Genomic DNA, 16272 nt, shown 5'->3' with positions numbered 1-16272 from the left:
TTGGGGGACCCGGAGGATACTACCTGAAATCCAGAACCCTCTCATCCCAGGGCTGCTAACCCAAGCCTGAATCCTACCTAGTTCCCTGGAGGTGCACATGGAGGTCTAAGTGGCTGTGTGTGGTGGGGGGGGGGTCTGACAAAGTCCCAGGTCCCCACACTGCACAGAGTCCTCAGGCAGGAGGCGGCTCTGAGGGTCCCACCGGGGCAAGCGGGGAGGCAGAGGCAGGGCCGAGGCGCCATCCTTGCTCAGCTCACTGTGGCCTCCCGGCTGTGGCAGGGAAGGAGTTAACCTCCAGCCTCCTCAGCGTGTGTGTGGAGCTATTAATACCACAGCCCAGCCAGCTCAGAGCTGCCACTGGAGCAAGGGAGCAGAGCCGCAGCCTCCAGTCACCAGCCCAGCCCAGCCGGACCCCAGGGCTCAGAAGTTTCCCGGGAACAGCGTGGACACCGTGCCAGCCTCACCTGGCCCTCACCCACCTCTCAGCATTCAGGTCTGAACCCACTCTCCTGGAGGCCATCCATGCCACCAACCCCAGCAGGGGAGAACAAACTTTCTTAGTGAATCTGTCTCTGCGCCTACTGGCCGGATTGGGAGGAGCAGACAGCTGGACAGACTGATGGACAAAAGGACAGGTCGGTCACCTGCGGGCCTGTTCTGCCTCTGACAGACAGCAGCAGAGTGGGCAGCTTGGAGACCAAGGGGTCTGGCACAGGCAGGAAGGGGACCTGACCACCTGCCAGCCACCTCTGAGTCCAGGCAGCTGGTGACTGCTTTACAAAGGTCCAGCCCTGTGGTTGGAACCCCTGAGGGTCAAGACCAGAAGTCCTGTGAGAGAGCCTCGGGCTCTTCCCCCCACCAAGGCAACGGGGAACCTGAGCGAGAAGGTACAGGTGGCAGGTAGGCAGGCTCAGGGTCCTGAGGCCGACAGGCTGCTGACCCTGGAGCACGCTGGCTCGGGGACCCCTGCCCTAGCCAGGGACGATGCTGTCGAGACTGCCACCAGCCACCCCTGCGCTGTCCTGGAGCTGCCTCCGGCATGGCCCCTGGGCTGTGGAGCCGACAACGTGCCAGCTTTCTGCTTGGTCTGCTTCCACAGAGAGGAGGAGGAAGAGGAGCAACTGCAAGAGGTCCCACTGCGAAGGTCAGTGTCCGAGGTGGGCAGCGGTGGCAGGGGGCAGGCCAGCCTCCACCAGGACCCCGCAGGGCCTGGCAGGGCTGCTGTGAGTCTCTGTCCACCCACATCCACCTTCCTGCTGAGGCTCAGTGCTCACCTGGTTATCACCACAGCCTTCTCCCCATCCCTTCCACTCTGGCTCCAGAGTGACCTTCCTGTCCCCTCCCATTGTGGGCACGTCCCTCCCCTGCTCACATCCCTCTGTGGCTCCCCACTCCCACAGGACAAAGTCAATACTCGCATTCAAGGCCTGCATGATTAGGCTGATGCCGCCCACCTCCTCTCTGTTTCCTTCACTTCACCCCCAGAGAAACTCTTGCCATACTTCCTGTCCACTGGCTCCTTCCACTCAGGCCCAGATGCAATGCCTTCTCTTCCAGGAAGGCCTCCAGGCCCTCCCCAGTCTGAGAGAAGCTTCCCTTCCAAGGGCTGCATTGGCACCTAACAGGTGCTCCGTCTGTTGAGTTAATAAGCTAAAGTGTGTACCTGCTGTGTGTGCATGCTGAAGAGACGGAGGAAGAGAAAACGATAGTGAAGGTTTGTGTGACGGTGTGACTGAAGCATTTGGGGGAGAGTGTGATTTTGAGTGGAGTAAAGGCTTGTGAGGGTAGGTGTGAGCTCTGTGCACCTATGTGGGGGGAGGGCTTGTGTACCACCTGGCGGGGGGGGGGGTGTCGTGCCTGAAGCACTGTTACCCCTTTGGCCAGCTCTCCCTGCCCCCACCTGCAGGGAAGCCCAGCCCAGTCAAATGCATTACCCAAGCTGTGACCACAGTGTGACAGGGGTCACCTCTGCTCCAGTTGGGCCTGCCCACATCTCTATCCTGAAGCAGCACTATCTTGGGGAGAGGGGGAGGAGACCCCTCCAAGGCCCTTCTCAAGACAGGAGGGCAATGTGGACGTGGGCTTCTGCAGCCTAGGTCAGGTCCCCCTGGCTCTCTGGGTTGGACCCTGGGCCTGTGATTTCACCACCATGGGCCTCTGTGCCTCATCTGTGAAATGTGGTCCTGCCTGGGGGCATTTGACCATGAAACACATTGGCCGGGCACCCACAGAGTGCCAGGGTCCCAGCCAGGGACTGGAGCCTAGGCCCAGTCCCACAGAGTCCCAGCCTGTGCACAGAGGAATGGAAGGGTGGACTAGACACAGAGGGAGGGGCACCTTTGTGCAAGAGATGTGACTGTATGGGGAACCAGGAGGAAAGATGGACCGGCTCTGCCTGCAGCACCGTGGGAAATCTCACCAGATCTGTCTGAAAATGCAAAGCCTTGGGCTGGGACTGGGGGAGGCTCAGCAAAAGGCAGTGGAGGTGTTGTAACCAGGGCATCAGGGTCAGATCACAAAGGCCCTTGACCCTAGGCTGTGGAGCAAGCCATGAGGAGGGCTTGAAGCCAGACAGGGCAGGTTAAGAAACTCAGCAAAGTTAGATGTGAGAAGCAATGCTCTCGAAGTAGAGCCATGATTTTCATAGTGGTGGATCAGAATGTTCGTGGAAGGAAGGAAGGAAGGAAGGAAGGAAGGAAAGAAGGAAGGAAGGAAGGAATTAAGGAAAGAGGATATAGAAAAATAAAATAAGATGCTCCCCTCATTCAACCTATTTAAAATCCCCAAGCCCCACCTTAGAGTCTCTTTGGCCTCAGGTCTTAGAGAGGACTGATATGTAATATTCAGTCCCTTGTCCCCTGTTCTTCCCCCTACCTCCATGAACAATCCAAGCAAACTGCATTTCGGAAGCCCCACAATGAGATGGCCTCAGGCCTTAGAGTCAGGCATCTATGGGATTCTACCTTCTCCACCTTCCTTCCCCCATTTCCCACTTCCAGCTTCAGGGACTCCTCTGTAGGGGAGGCCTGCTGCCTTCTGCCCCAGGGAACAGTGACCTATGTTGGCAGGAACTGGTTTCCTTTCTTGCTGGTGGACTCTGGCTCTTTAAGGCCTAGGGAGGGGCACAGCCAGGCTGGGCAGAGAGAGTGACCACAGGTGCCAGGTGGTGATGCTAAAAATACTGAGTGATGTAGATACCCAGGCTGCAGAGCCAGGCGGCTCTGGCCAGGAGGTAGGAACATTTCTCTGAGGAGGGGCGTGAGCAGGAGGCTGGGTGAAGAGCCACCTTGACTGAGTCTGTGGCTGCCCTTAGAGTCCCCTGCCCACCTCCCCCACCCTTTCTTCAGCCCCTGAGCCATCAGGATTGACGCCTGAACAACCAGCCACCACTTTTGTAGCTCTGAGCAGAATGATCCTGCCATATTCCGCCTCTGTGTGACCTTGGGGAAGTCATTTCTTTTCTCTGGTCCTCTGTAAAACCAGAATTGGATTTTCCCAAGCACTTTTATTGACTTCACAGAGGCAATGAAGGGTGCAGGTGACCCCTTCATTTGTTTTGCTTCTTCCCTTTGGCAGTACTGGGATTTGAACTCAGGGCCTCATGCTTGCTAAGCAGGTGCTCTACCACTTGAGCCTCTCCGCCAGCACCTGTTCACTCATTTGTGGATTGAGCAAATTTTCCCAGAGGCCCCCTGGGACTGAATGCTGAGGCCACAGAGATAATAGGGGAGTGACACAGACACTTCCCTGGAGGGGCTCACAGCCTCAAGGGGACAAGCGGACGCGAACATGCGGTAATGTGTATCACGGAGGTGTGAGTGCGTGTGCTCGGTATCTGCTGTGGATCGATGCAAGAAACAGCCCAGCAAAACACATCTGCACGATGAGAATTTGTTAGAGAAAGAGACGCCACGGTGTTGTTCACCAGTCACCTATGCATGGCGTTTTGATGTATTAATTAAGGTGAGGCAAGTTGTAGTGACAAGCCTGGAAGTCACAATGGCTCCACACGGTGGAGCCTAATGTCCAACGTACGCAAAGTCTAGAGGAGGGGGGAGGCTCTCTGCTCCACGCAGTCTTTCAGGGGCCCAAGCTCCTCCCATCTGGTGGCTATGTCACCACCCAGGGCCTCAGAATCCACTGCATTGAGCTGGTAGAAGAAAGTGGACATCAGCAGAGGTTTTATGAGCCAAAGCTGGAAATGGCATTGGCCAGGCAGCTAATTGCATGGGATGCTGGGAAATGTAGTCCAGTGACACAGCCATAAGGTTGTGTAAAAATGAAAATTTGGTACACACCAAGGCCCTGGCATGTAAACAGGTGCCCATTGTGCTCATCCATTCATTCATTCACTCATCAGAGTTGTTTGCACACCTTCCATGGCTAGCACTAGAAACTAGATTGTGAAGCCAGGCACCAGGAGCTCATGCCTGCAAGTCCTTACTTAAGGAGGCTGAGATCAGGAAGGAGATCGCAGTTTGAGGGCAACCTAGGCAAACAGTTTGTGAGATTCACATCTCCAAAATATCCTGAGCAAAATGGATTGAGGTGCAACTGAAGCAATAGAGTACCTGCTTTGCAAATGTGAAGCCCTGAGTTCAAACTCTGTTCCACAAAAAAAATAAACAAACAAACTAGACAGTGAGTTACCATCCCTGCTCTCCTGGGGCTTAAAAGCAATGTGGGAGCCAAATAAATCACAAGGAAACAGATAAATATGATCATCTAGGTTCAAAGCCCACTGTTAACCAAGCATGGTGGCTCACTGTGGAGCAGAGGTCAGGAGAGTCAAGTTTTGAGGTCATCCCAGGCAAAAAGTTTATGAGACCCTATCTCAACAAATAAAAAAACCGGGTGTGGTTGTACATGCATGCCATCCCAGATACAAGGGAAACATAAATAGGAGGATGGTGATCCAGACCTGCCCAGGCATAAACATGAGAAACTATCTCAAAAATAGCCAAAGCAAAAAAGGCTAGGGACATGGTTCAGGTGGTAGGGCCCCTGGCTAACAAGCTAAGGTCCTGAGTTCAAACCCCAGAACTGCCAAAAGCAAAAGGCAAACACAAAAAGTCCACTGTAAAGGAAGCACACTGGATGGGAGAGGAGACACCACTTTGCATAAGGTGACCAAGTAAGTGAGGGACTTTGAGAAGGAGCTGGCATGGGAAGAGTGGGGAAAGCCCCGAGGCAAAGAGAGGAGAGGGTAAAGGGCTAATGGCAGGCTAGATTTTGGTGAGTGTGAGGACTAATGGATCTGTGTGGCCAGGCCAGAGCAACTGATGGGGGCTGGGACGCAGGGTGAGGCAGGAATGGGCCAGACCACTCAGGCCTGGTGGCCACGCTGGGGAGAATGGATTTTATTCTAGATGGAATTGGGAAACCTTTGGAAGCTTTTGAGTGGGAAAGTGATAAAGTCTGATTGACATTTTACACGATTCCTCCGGCTGCTCTGGGGAGAACGACACTGCTGGGCCAGTGTGGATGCAGAGCACCAGCGTGGAGGTCATGATGTTGGGGCACTCAGAGCAGGAAGCAGGGCCAGGCCCAGACCAAGAGGAAGACTCCTGCTATGGTTTGAATGTGGCTTCTCCCTGTGAGCAATGATATTAAGGAGGGGGAATTAAGTCAGCTATGGTGTTTAGAGGTGGGGCCTTTGGGGTGATTAGATTAGGTCATCAGGGTGGAGCCCCCATGATTGAATTCTGGTGAGACCACAGAGACACACAGAGATACACAAGCACTCCCGCACGAGGTAATCAGCTCCTGAGGATCACTGCCAGAGCCTACGCAAAGCTGTTTGGACTTCCAGCCTTCCCAAAATCCCCAAACTGTGATGAGCTAATCTCTCTCTCTCTCTCTCTCTCTCTCTCTCTCTGTCTCTCTCTCTGTGTCTCTCTCTCTAAGACAGCCTTGAATTCACAATTCTCCTGCATCACTCCCCAGTGCTGAAATTACAGACGTACTACCACACCCCAAAATAAGCCTCTTTTCTTAATAAAGTAGCCTGTCTCAACTACTTCATTATAGTAAAGAAGTGCTGACTAATAATACCTTCTGAACATATTTAGGACACAAAATCCAGAGAATTTATTAATTCTTCCTGTTAGGGAAAGAACAGAATCAAAGTAGATCAGGAGTTTGGGGGTTGGATATACACGTGGATGATGAGAACACTCAAGGGAGGGAAGAGGTTTGGTTAGAAACTCAAGAATCTTGCCACATAGGCTGGGGGTGCAGCTTAGGGGTAGTGTTTGCCTAGCATGTCTGACCCCCTGGGATCGATGCCTGGCACCACAAAGAGAAAAGAAGGGAAAGGAAGGGAAGGGAAAAAAGGGAAGGGAAGGGAGGAGAAAGGAAGGGAAGGGAAGGGAAGGGAAGGGAGGGAGGGAAAAATAAAAGAATATTGTTACAGACATGTTCAGTTTGAGAAATATATTGGATAGTTTTCCCTTGAAGTGACAAAATACCTGAGATAATCAACATCTAAAGAAGAAAGTTTTATTTTGGCTCAGTTTCAGTCCACACTTGGTTGGCTTTGCTGCTTTGGAGCCTGTGATGGTGATATGTGCCTGGCAATGCAGTAGGGGGGTGGGGTTCAAACCCCAGTACTGCTAAAAAACAAAAAATTGTGGATAGATTTTTTAAAGGCATGTGGTAACTGTGGTAATTAGCTTCCCATCATTGTCACAAAATACCTGTGTGATCAACTTATAAGACAAAAAGGTTGTTCTGGCTCACAGCTTTGCAGGTTCCAGTCCATGATCAGTTGACCCCAAAACTTTGAACCTGTGGCAATGGCAAAATGTGTGGCAGAGCAGAATTGGAACTGTCCTCTCATCACCAGGAAGCAAAACAGAAGGCAGGGCTGGGCGTGTAACACTGAGCACTTTCCTAGCACGTGAAAGGCCCTGGGTTCCATCTCCAGCACTGGAGAGAGAGAGAGAGAGAGCGCCTGGGGGTCCCTCAATCCCCTTCAAGGGAACGCCCCAGTGACCTAAAAGATCTCCCACTAGGCTCCACCTGTTAAAGGTTCCACCACCGCCCAAAGCGCCACCCTGAGGACCAACCCTCTAAAACATAGGTCTTTGGGGAACATTCAAGATCCAAACTATAGCAGTATGTTTATCAGTCTTTAATTGCTCTCATAACAAATTACTATAAACTTCCAGGCATAGCGGCTCACTCCTGTAATCCTAGCTCCTCAGGAGGCCAAGATATGGAGGATTGCAGTTTGAGGCCAGCTCTTGCAAATACTTTACAAGACCTTTCCCATCTCCAAAATAATCTGAGCAAATTGGACTGGAGATTTGGCTCAAGTGGTAGAGCACCTGTTTTGTAAGTGGGGAGCCCTAAGTTCAAACCACAGTTCCACTGAAAAAAATCCTACAAACTTAATTTCCTAAAATCTGTTTATTCTTACAGTTGTATATACCAGCACCCACACACTGAGCCAAAATCAAAGTGTTGATAGCATACTCTAGATGTTGATAGGATACTTTCTGGAAGAGCTCTCTGAAAGCTAGAGGGGAGAACCCATTTCCTTGACTTTTCCAGCCTCCAGAAGGCACCTGTGCCCCTTGGCCCGTGGCCCTTCTCTAGCAACACATTCTTTCTCTGACCACAGCTGGAAAAGGTTCATGTGTTCAGACTGGAATCTTAGTTCACTTTCTGTTGCTATCACAAAATGCTGGACACTGGATGGTTTACAAAGAAGAGAGGTTTATTTGGCTCCCAGTTCGGGAGGCTAGGAGACGCCCAAGAGCCTAGCGCCAGCATCTGGTGAGGGCCTGGTGCTTCTTCAAGTCATGGTGGAAAGAGGAAAGGTGAGGTGGGGGGAGGCAAAACATAGGGACATCCTCACTTTATGACCACCGCTTTCACAGCATCAAATCCAGTAAGAACCCACTCAGGAGAGAAAGGCACTCGTCCCTTTGAGAGGCTCCGCCCCCACGACCCAAGCCCCGCCCACCAGGCTCCACCTCTCAACACCGCCGCGCTGAGGAATGAAGGTTCCCACGCGTGAATTTGGGAGGACACCTGGAAGACAGCGCAAGTAGCTTCCCTGACTAACCCAGAATAATCTCCCCTTCTCAAGGTCCTTAACCTCCACCACATTCGTGAAGTCCCTTTTCCCATGTCGGGTAAACTGTTCATTCTCAGGTTTCAGGGATTCTGACCGTGACATGGGACATCATTTTTCTGCCTTCACTGGGACACCCCAATCGCAAAAGGAGACAGCACGTCTGGAAGGCAGGGGAAGGGGTGGGAGCCGCCCTACCAGCATGAGGAGCTTGTCCATTCCCCAAACCCCAAACTGACAGCAGACAAGCCAAGGGCGTCCCAGCCTCCCAAAGGCACCGGCATAGCAGAAAGCTGCGGTTAAAATCAGAGCGTTGGTTTCAGAAGGCGTCCGTCCTGGGGCTTCCGTCCACACAGCACAGCTGGGCCGCCTCCACCCGGCCAGGACTGGAGCTTTACCCCGAGAGGACAAAGCAAAGAGAGGGGTCTGACCTGGGGGTCCCAGGTGCTGATTAGGAGGTGTTGTAGGCCTGCCCCAAGGGCTATGGGAATGTCCCATCCTGCATGTGGAAGCCCTGGTCCCCACTGCCCCTCCCCCCTGCCTTCTTCCTCCTCTCCACCCCCAGACAAGCAGGGTCAGGCCTCAAGGCTCCAGAAGTCCCAGGAGGCCGCAGGGTTAGCTCGTTCCCACCCTCCACACTGCGATGACTACTGGGTTATTCTGTTCTTTTGGGCGATACTGGGGTTTGAACTCACCACAGAGCTGCCGTCCCAGCCCTACTTCTGTCTTTTTTCTTGAGTCTAAGTAGCCAAGAACAGGTAACTCTGGTGGCCTGGGGACTTCCCAATGAAGCAGGCCGCCCCAGACACCTGTGAGTGCCTGACTCACCCAGTGTCCATTGGCCAGCAATTTCCCATTCTCCCACCCACCTGCCCTGGAAACTATCAGAACAATTTCTGTGAACTTGACTGTTGAACTTATCTCAGATAAGTGCAGTCAAGCAGCACTTGCCTTTCCGCACTGGCTTATTTCGCTTGGCAAAATGTCCTCAAGGTTCATCCATGTTGTCATATGTTGAACATATCATTGTCACATATTGCAGAATTTACTTCTTTTTCAAGGCTGACTAGTATTCCATTGTATATTTACAAGATTCCTTTTATCTATTCATCTCTTTACAGACATTCCAGTTGTTTCCATAGCTTGGTTATTGTAATGAACATATGACTGTTAATATTTTGTTGGCTTCAATTCGTCCTTGTTGTTTGTTGGCTGGTCTCGGTGCTGGGGATGGAACCCAGGGCCTTGTGCATGCCAGCAAGTGCTCTGCCATGGAGCTGCACCCCCAGCCCTTGATTTCTATTCTGGGTCATGCAGTAGTTCTGTTCTATTTGGGCAGAACCTCCATGCTGTTCTCCATAACTGGTGTCCTGTTCTGAATTCCCACCAACCACATGCAGGCTTCCAGCTTCTCCAAGTCTTTGCCATCCCAAAAGGTGTGAAGTGACAGCTAGCCGTGGTTTTGCTTTGCATTTCTTTGGTGATTTGTGACATAGAGCATTTTTTGGCCATTTGTCTTCTTTGGAAATGTGTATATTCCTATTCTCGGTGCCCCCTCCCTTTTTTTTTGCAGTACTGGGGTTTGACTCAGGGCCTCCTGCTTGCTAGGCAGGAGTTCTGTCACTTGAGTCACTCCCCAGCGCCCTTTGCTTTAGTTATTATTTAAATAAAGTATGGGTTTATCCCCAAGCTGGCCTGGTCCCTGATTCTCCTAGCTATGTCATCCACACAGCTGGGATGACAGGCATGTGCCACCACGCCCAGCTGTTATTGGTTGAAATGGAGTCTTGCTGACTTTTTCACTGGGCTAGTCTCAAACTTCAGTCATCCTGATCTCCACCTCTGAAGTATCTAGAATCACAGGTGTGAGCCACCATGCTCAGCCTTAACCCACCTTTAATTGGGTTATTAGTTAGCTTGTTCTGTTTGTTTGTTTTTGCTATTGTGTTATGAGTTCCTTATGTATGTTGGAGATTAACCACTTAGTCAGATGTATGGTTTGCAAATGTTCTCCTCCTTTCCATTGGTGGGCTTTTCATTTGGGTTGTTTGCTGTGCAGAGCTTTTCAGTTTGATGTAAGTTCCTCTGTCTACTTTTGGTTTTGTTGCGTGTGTTTTTAGTATTCTATCTACACATGACAGCTGGGTGTCGGTGGCTCATGCCTGTAATCCTTGGAAGGCTAAAATCGGAAGGATCTTGCTTCAAGGCCAGCCCGGGTAAATAGTTCGAGAGACCCCGTCTCCAAAATAACCAGAGAAAAATGGATTGCAGATGTGACTCAAATGGAAGAGCACCTGCTTTGCAAGCATGAGGCCTTAGTTCAAACCTCAGCACTGCCACAAAAAAAGAAAAAACAGATTAAAAGATTCCTGTTCAACTCAGTATGCATTAAACTATTTGCAAGACTTAAAAAACACATGTGCTTTATTCTAAGAAATAAAAAGCTAGCATATCTGCACATGACTGTCACCATGGTTTCAGTCATTATTGCCCAGACATGGAAGCATCACCACATCCTTCAATCGGCCCGTCCACACAATGGGATATTATTTAGCAATAGGAGAAACAGGCTACAAAAAAGACACCTTGCATGCGTATTGCTCAGTGAGGGAAGCCAGTCTGCAAAGTGCCGCATGGCCCCCACTCGATGACATTCTGGGAAAGCCGAAACTGTAGAGACTGGGAAGCCCAGTAGCTGCTGGGTGTGAGGGCAGACAGGGAGGGATGAACAGGGGGAGTGCAGGGGACGTTCAGGGCAGCATGTGACACTGTAAGGGTGGGTTTGTGACATTACCCACTTGTAGAAAATCCAGCTAAACTGCACAGACAGGGAGCCCTAATGTAAGCTGCGAACGTGAATTAATACTAATTTATCAGTGTTGATCACCAGTGTAGCAAGGTGTGAGTAAGAGTGAAAACAATGGCAGGGGAAACAGAGTCTTGGCAAGAGCTGGGGTGCAGCTCAGTGACAGCCCTTGCCTGTCACACGCAAGGCCGTGGGTTCCATCTCCAGCACTGCAAGAGGACGGACAGGGAAGAGAGAGAATGACAAAACTGAAAAACACTTCTTGATATACACAACCACTTTCTACTCACTTCTGTAACCCTAAAACTGCATTTAAAAGTAAATTACAGAGGCTGGGGACATGGCGCAAGTGGTAGAGCACCTGCCTAAGCAAAGCACAAGGCCCTGAGTTCAAATCCCACTACTGAAAAGAAAATGATGGGGCTGGAAAAGAGCTCAGTCCTCGCCTACCACACCAGCACCCTGGGCTCCATCCCAAGCACCGCAAAACAAAACAAAAAATTACAAGCTGGGCACCGGTGGCTCACGCCTGTAACCCTAGCTACCCAGGAGGCAAAGATCAGGAAGATTGCTGTTTAAAGCCAGCCCTGGGCAAATAGTTTGTGAAACCCTGTCTTGGAAAAAAAAAGTACAAAAAAGGAAAAAACTGGCATAGAGTTCTGCACAAAGCCGTGCCTCCACAATATATAAACAGTACTAACCTTGCCAGTATTATGGTGCAGCTGAATTGTGCAGGTGGGGGACAGGAGGTGGAAGGGGTGTGGGGGAGGAGTGGGCATAAAGGAGTTAAATCCTCATCTTCCAAAGTGAGATGTTGGTAGGTTAAATCTCAAAACTGGAAAAGCAAGGCTGGGCGTGGTGAGGCACAGCTATAATCCCAGCTCCTCAGAAGGCAGAGGATCTCAGTCCAAGGCCAGCCCAGACCAATTTAGTGTGAGAGCTTATCTGAAACACAAAACTAAGAGCAAGAGGACTGAAGGCGTGGCTCAAGCAGTGAAGCCCTTGCCTAGCAAGTGTGAGGTCCTGAGTTCCATCCTGTGCGGGGTGGGGGTGGGGAAACTGGAAGACAAGCAGTGTCAATGTAGGAAGCACAGAGGTGACAATCCGCCGATGATGATCCTTAAGACATGGAAATGGGGCTGGGGCCACTCATGTTCACAGATTCTAAACTACAGACATGTTTAAGTTTAATAAAAATAAGAACTGTTTTTACAAAATACATATTTTTTTACATAGAAATAACAATAAGAATGAAAGACCAGAAGGCGGCAGAGCTGAGACAACTCCATCACGAAGCTTTACTGTTCAGAGGAGGCAAGAAATAGGGAGAGAGCCAGGCGCTGGTGGCTCACGCCTGTGATCCCAGCTACTCAGGAGGCGGAGATCAGGAGGATCGAGGTTTGAAGCCAGCCTGGGCAAATAGTTCACAAGACCCTATCTCAAAAATGTCCATCACAGAAAAGGGCTGGTGATGTGGCTCAAGGTGAAGGCCCTGAGTTCAAATCCCAGTCCCGCAAAAAGAAAAAAAGAAAGAAAAGAAATAGGGAGAGGGCCCAGAGCCAGGAGGATGGTCCTGGAAAAAGAACGAGGTTGATGGTTCGGGGGAGAAAGGAAAGTGTGGAAGGTGCTCCTGCCACCCAGGTTTGGAAGAAGTAGGGAAGGAAGAAGAGCTGTCTTCTGGCTGGATGCAGGGAGTGGTGGGAGAGAGAAGTGGGAAAAGTGACAAGCAAAACCTTGCTACTCACGGTGTGGGCATCACCTAGGCCTGGCTAGATGCAGAGTCTCTGTCCTTACCCTGTCCCCACCCACAGTCCCAGGAGACTCAAGCAAAAGAAATTCCCAAGCAAAAGAAAGCTTGGGAAGCCCTGCTCAGAGGGAGCAGGAAAAGGCTGCCGGGTGACACTGACATAGGGGTGCACCCTGGGGTGAGAAGAGCTGCTGCTGGCCTAGCCTGTGATCTCCTGGTGTGTGTCACTTGTTCAGTGCAAGCGGAGGGTAGCTAGTGTCATGCTGTGCCTGGCAGGTACCTCACAGGAGAGGTGGGCACAGCAGCGGGGCACCTTCCTAGAGATGGCAGAGGAAGCCCAGCAGGACGAGGGGACAGTGGTGGCAGCAGAGGCTTCTGGGCACTGAGAACATGACTCAGGCTGTGGACAAGCGGTGTCTCTGAGGCCAAAGAATTGTCACTGGAAGGTACTAGCAAGTGATAAAGATGATGGAGGGGAGGAAGAGGGAGAGGGGATAGTTACAGGAGCAACTGACTTGGAGACTCAGAGGGGTGAGGACAGGTGTGAGCCTGGGAACAGTGGCCAAGGGTTGGAAGGTGACAGGAAGGACTTAGAGGGCAAGGGCCATGGATAGACCTGCTAGGGAGGGCCCGCTTATCCTGGGTTACAGAGCAGAAGGTGGAATACCTCTGTCTTCCCCTGCAGCACCAGATAGCCTTATGTGTGTGTTGGGAGAGACCCAGGCTCTTGTCCCTTGCAGTCCCTTGGTCTAGTGGCCACTAGAGGGAGCGCTGCCCTCACACATGTGGGGATGGCCAGCAATCACCAGCTCTGAGGCCTCCGCCTCTTTTTCTGACAACTTCTAAGTTCAAAGTACAGGTTTTGCAACCACATACCCCTGGTCTAACCCTAGGCCCACTACTTCCTGGTATTTTGGCCTTGGCCAGGTTATCCAAAGACTCTGTGACCCAGTTTCATCAGCCACAAAGTGGGCACAGCAAGCCAGGTGTGGTGGTACACAGCTGTAATCCCAGCACTTGGGAGGCTGAAGCAGGAAGATTACCAGTTCTAGGTCAGCCTGAGCTACATAGTAAGATCTTGTCCCAAAAATAAAAAAATAGGCACAGTGATAGTGCTGTCCTTCTAAGATTGTTCGAGGAAGAAGGAGGTCAGGCACCAGGCACAGGAAGCAGAGCCATGATAAGTGGAGAGTGGCTTGTCCTGGTGATGGTAGAGAGAGTTGGCCACCCCCGCTGTCCCACTCTGCTTCCCTGCTGAGAGATAGACTTCTGCCTCCCATGCATTTAGGGCAGCAGGGGCAGGGTGTGGTGTCAAGGGCGGGACAGTGACTTCCCCTCTTGCTCAGTCCTGTTGGTTCTCCTGTCTCAGAGCAAACCTCACCTCTGCTTGTTCCCAGCCATGGTCTCACCCATCTGCTCCCTGCCTTGCCCCTTCCTCCCTTGTACCCAAGGGACCAGAAGCAGCCCTCACCTGGCCAACACAGCATCCTGGAAGTACTGTCACTGCCAGGCACCCAAGGGGCTCCTTCCTAGCCATTCTCCCAACTGGTCCTCAGCCTGGCTGCTGCCCCAGAACAACCAAGAATGGACGGATCACACCAAACCCCAAAAGATGTCTGTGTCCCAAGGTCTGCAGCTGGTGGGACTCAGAGACCCAGTGCATGGGGCTAACCATGTACAGAAAGCCCACGAGAGCAACCCCTCTGTCCTGTCCATAGTGCCACAGAAGGGTGACTTTTTATTTTTATTTTATCTTTTATTTCTTTTTTATTATCATACTATTGTCGTACTGGGGTACATTGTGACATTTACAAAAGTTCTTACAATATATCTTAGTTGAATTCACGCCCTCCTTTATCCCGTCATTCTCCTTTATTCCTCCTTCCCCCATTCCTGGAACAGTTTCAACAGGTCTCATTTTTTCATTTTCATACACGAGTACACACTATTTCCACCACATTACCCTCCTGCACCCTTTCTTTATATCCTCCCCTCCCACTGGTACCAACCCCAGACAGGACTTGTTCTGCCTTCCTGTTCTCCCTTTCTTTTGGGGGGGTGGGGAAAGCCATTTTTGTTTGTTTAAGATACTTATAGGGAGATTCACTGTGACATTTCCATGTAGATATGCATTACAGAAGGGTGACTTTTTGATAAGATTTGCCAAAACTTAAAAATCAGGGTATTACCTCCTAAGATTCAGGGTCTGACTTCTCTGGGAAAATTTGAAGCTCTGAGAACCTGAGTTCACAGCCATCCACATGGACACCACCAAGGGGAGATGACCTGCACATGTGGGACAGTACCCTGCAGGTGACCACTGTCCCCAATCATGGCACCTTCCAGGCCCCTGGGATCATCTGGGCCTGTAACCCTGTGCAGAGAGGCCTGGGACAAAGCATATTGTGTAACTTTCTATATAGCAGTGGAAGCCAGGCAGGCAGGACCACAGACATAGAGGCTGGGGTCTAGAAATGAGAGAAAGGCAAGAGTCCTGGGCCTGGCTGGAAGAGCTCCAAGTTCTCAGCTGTCCAAAGGACTTCATGGTCCACAAGGGGAGCCAATCCGACTCCTTCTTCTCACCTCCCAGCAGGTCCACACAGACGAGGGGCCTGTTACTTCTCCCCACTCCACTTCTGCTGCCCTGCACCTAGTTGGTATCTTCTCTTATCCAGCCTAGGCAGCAGCCTCCATGCTGGTCTCTCTACTTCTCCCTTCCCCTGGCAGTCTACGCCTCCCCAAGACACCCATCGTGCTCTGCTGGAACCCTCCAGTGATTCCCACCTCACTCAGAGTCAAATCCAAAGGCCTTCCAGTGACCCGGAACTGTCCCCAACACCTCTCATCTCCTCCCATGCATCCTCAACCACACTAGCCTCCTCATTGTTCCTGAACACTCTGTTCAAACACATTGAACTCCTTCTTCCAGCACACTCTGGCCTCAGGGCCTTTGCATTGGCTGTTTCCCCGCACCTGGATTCCCAAGTTTTGGCTCAGATGTCATGGTCTCTGTGAGGATGTCCCTGGATACCATCTCTTTCTCTGCTTTAGTTTTTCTTCACAATATTTACATGTCCTTCTTGTAGTCTCTCCTTGCTCTACTGGAGGTTCTGAGGTCAGGAATTTTTCTCTGTTTACTGCAAATAGTGATGGGGATCTCAATAAATATTTAGGGGGTGGGGTGTACCTTAGTGGTAGAGCTCTTGCCCAGTGCACACACCTGGAAGATATTAAGTGCTCCATTCACTGAAGCAGTTATTGTGATTTATTTTTTCATGGTACTTGGGGTTTGAACTCAGGGCCTTGCACTTGCTAGGCAGGTGCTCTACCCCCGAGCCACGCCCCCAGCCCTTTTCTGCTTCAGTTTTTTTTTTTTTCAGATCTTCTACTTTTTGCCCGGGTTAACCTCAGACCCTGATTCCCTTACCTACACCTCCTGCATACTGACATTACAACTATGCACGAACACACCCTGCTTGTTTGTTGGGATAGAGTCTCACTAACTTTTTGCCTTGGCTGGATTTGAACCTCGATTCTCCCAATCTCCACCTCCTCAGTAGCTGGGACTACAGGCATATACCACTAAGCCAGGCCTTTTGTTATGATTTTGGACAACACAGTTAGAACCTGGTCAAA

General features: G+C 51.0%; 1 protein-coding gene across 1 annotated transcript in view; it reads left to right on the top strand.

Moving 5' to 3' along the window:
• The first annotated feature begins 363 nt into the window (after nucleotides 1-363).
• The window catches only part of Sbk1 (SH3 domain binding kinase 1), a 47388-nt gene continuing 31479 nt past the window's right edge, over nucleotides 364-16272 (top strand). Inside the window, exon 1 of the mRNA XM_020159469.2 lies at nucleotides 364-1144. The gene's annotated coding sequence lies outside the window, so the exon portion shown is untranslated. The remainder of the gene's footprint in view (nucleotides 1145-16272) is intronic.

Source organism: Castor canadensis, chromosome 17 (assembly GCF_047511655.1).
Source record: "Castor canadensis chromosome 17, mCasCan1.hap1v2, whole genome shotgun sequence".
Classification (NCBI taxonomy): Eukaryota; Metazoa; Chordata; class Mammalia; order Rodentia; family Castoridae; genus Castor; species Castor canadensis.
The sequence above is the reverse complement of the archived record's forward strand: the minus strand, read 5'-3'. Positions and strand labels throughout refer to the sequence as shown.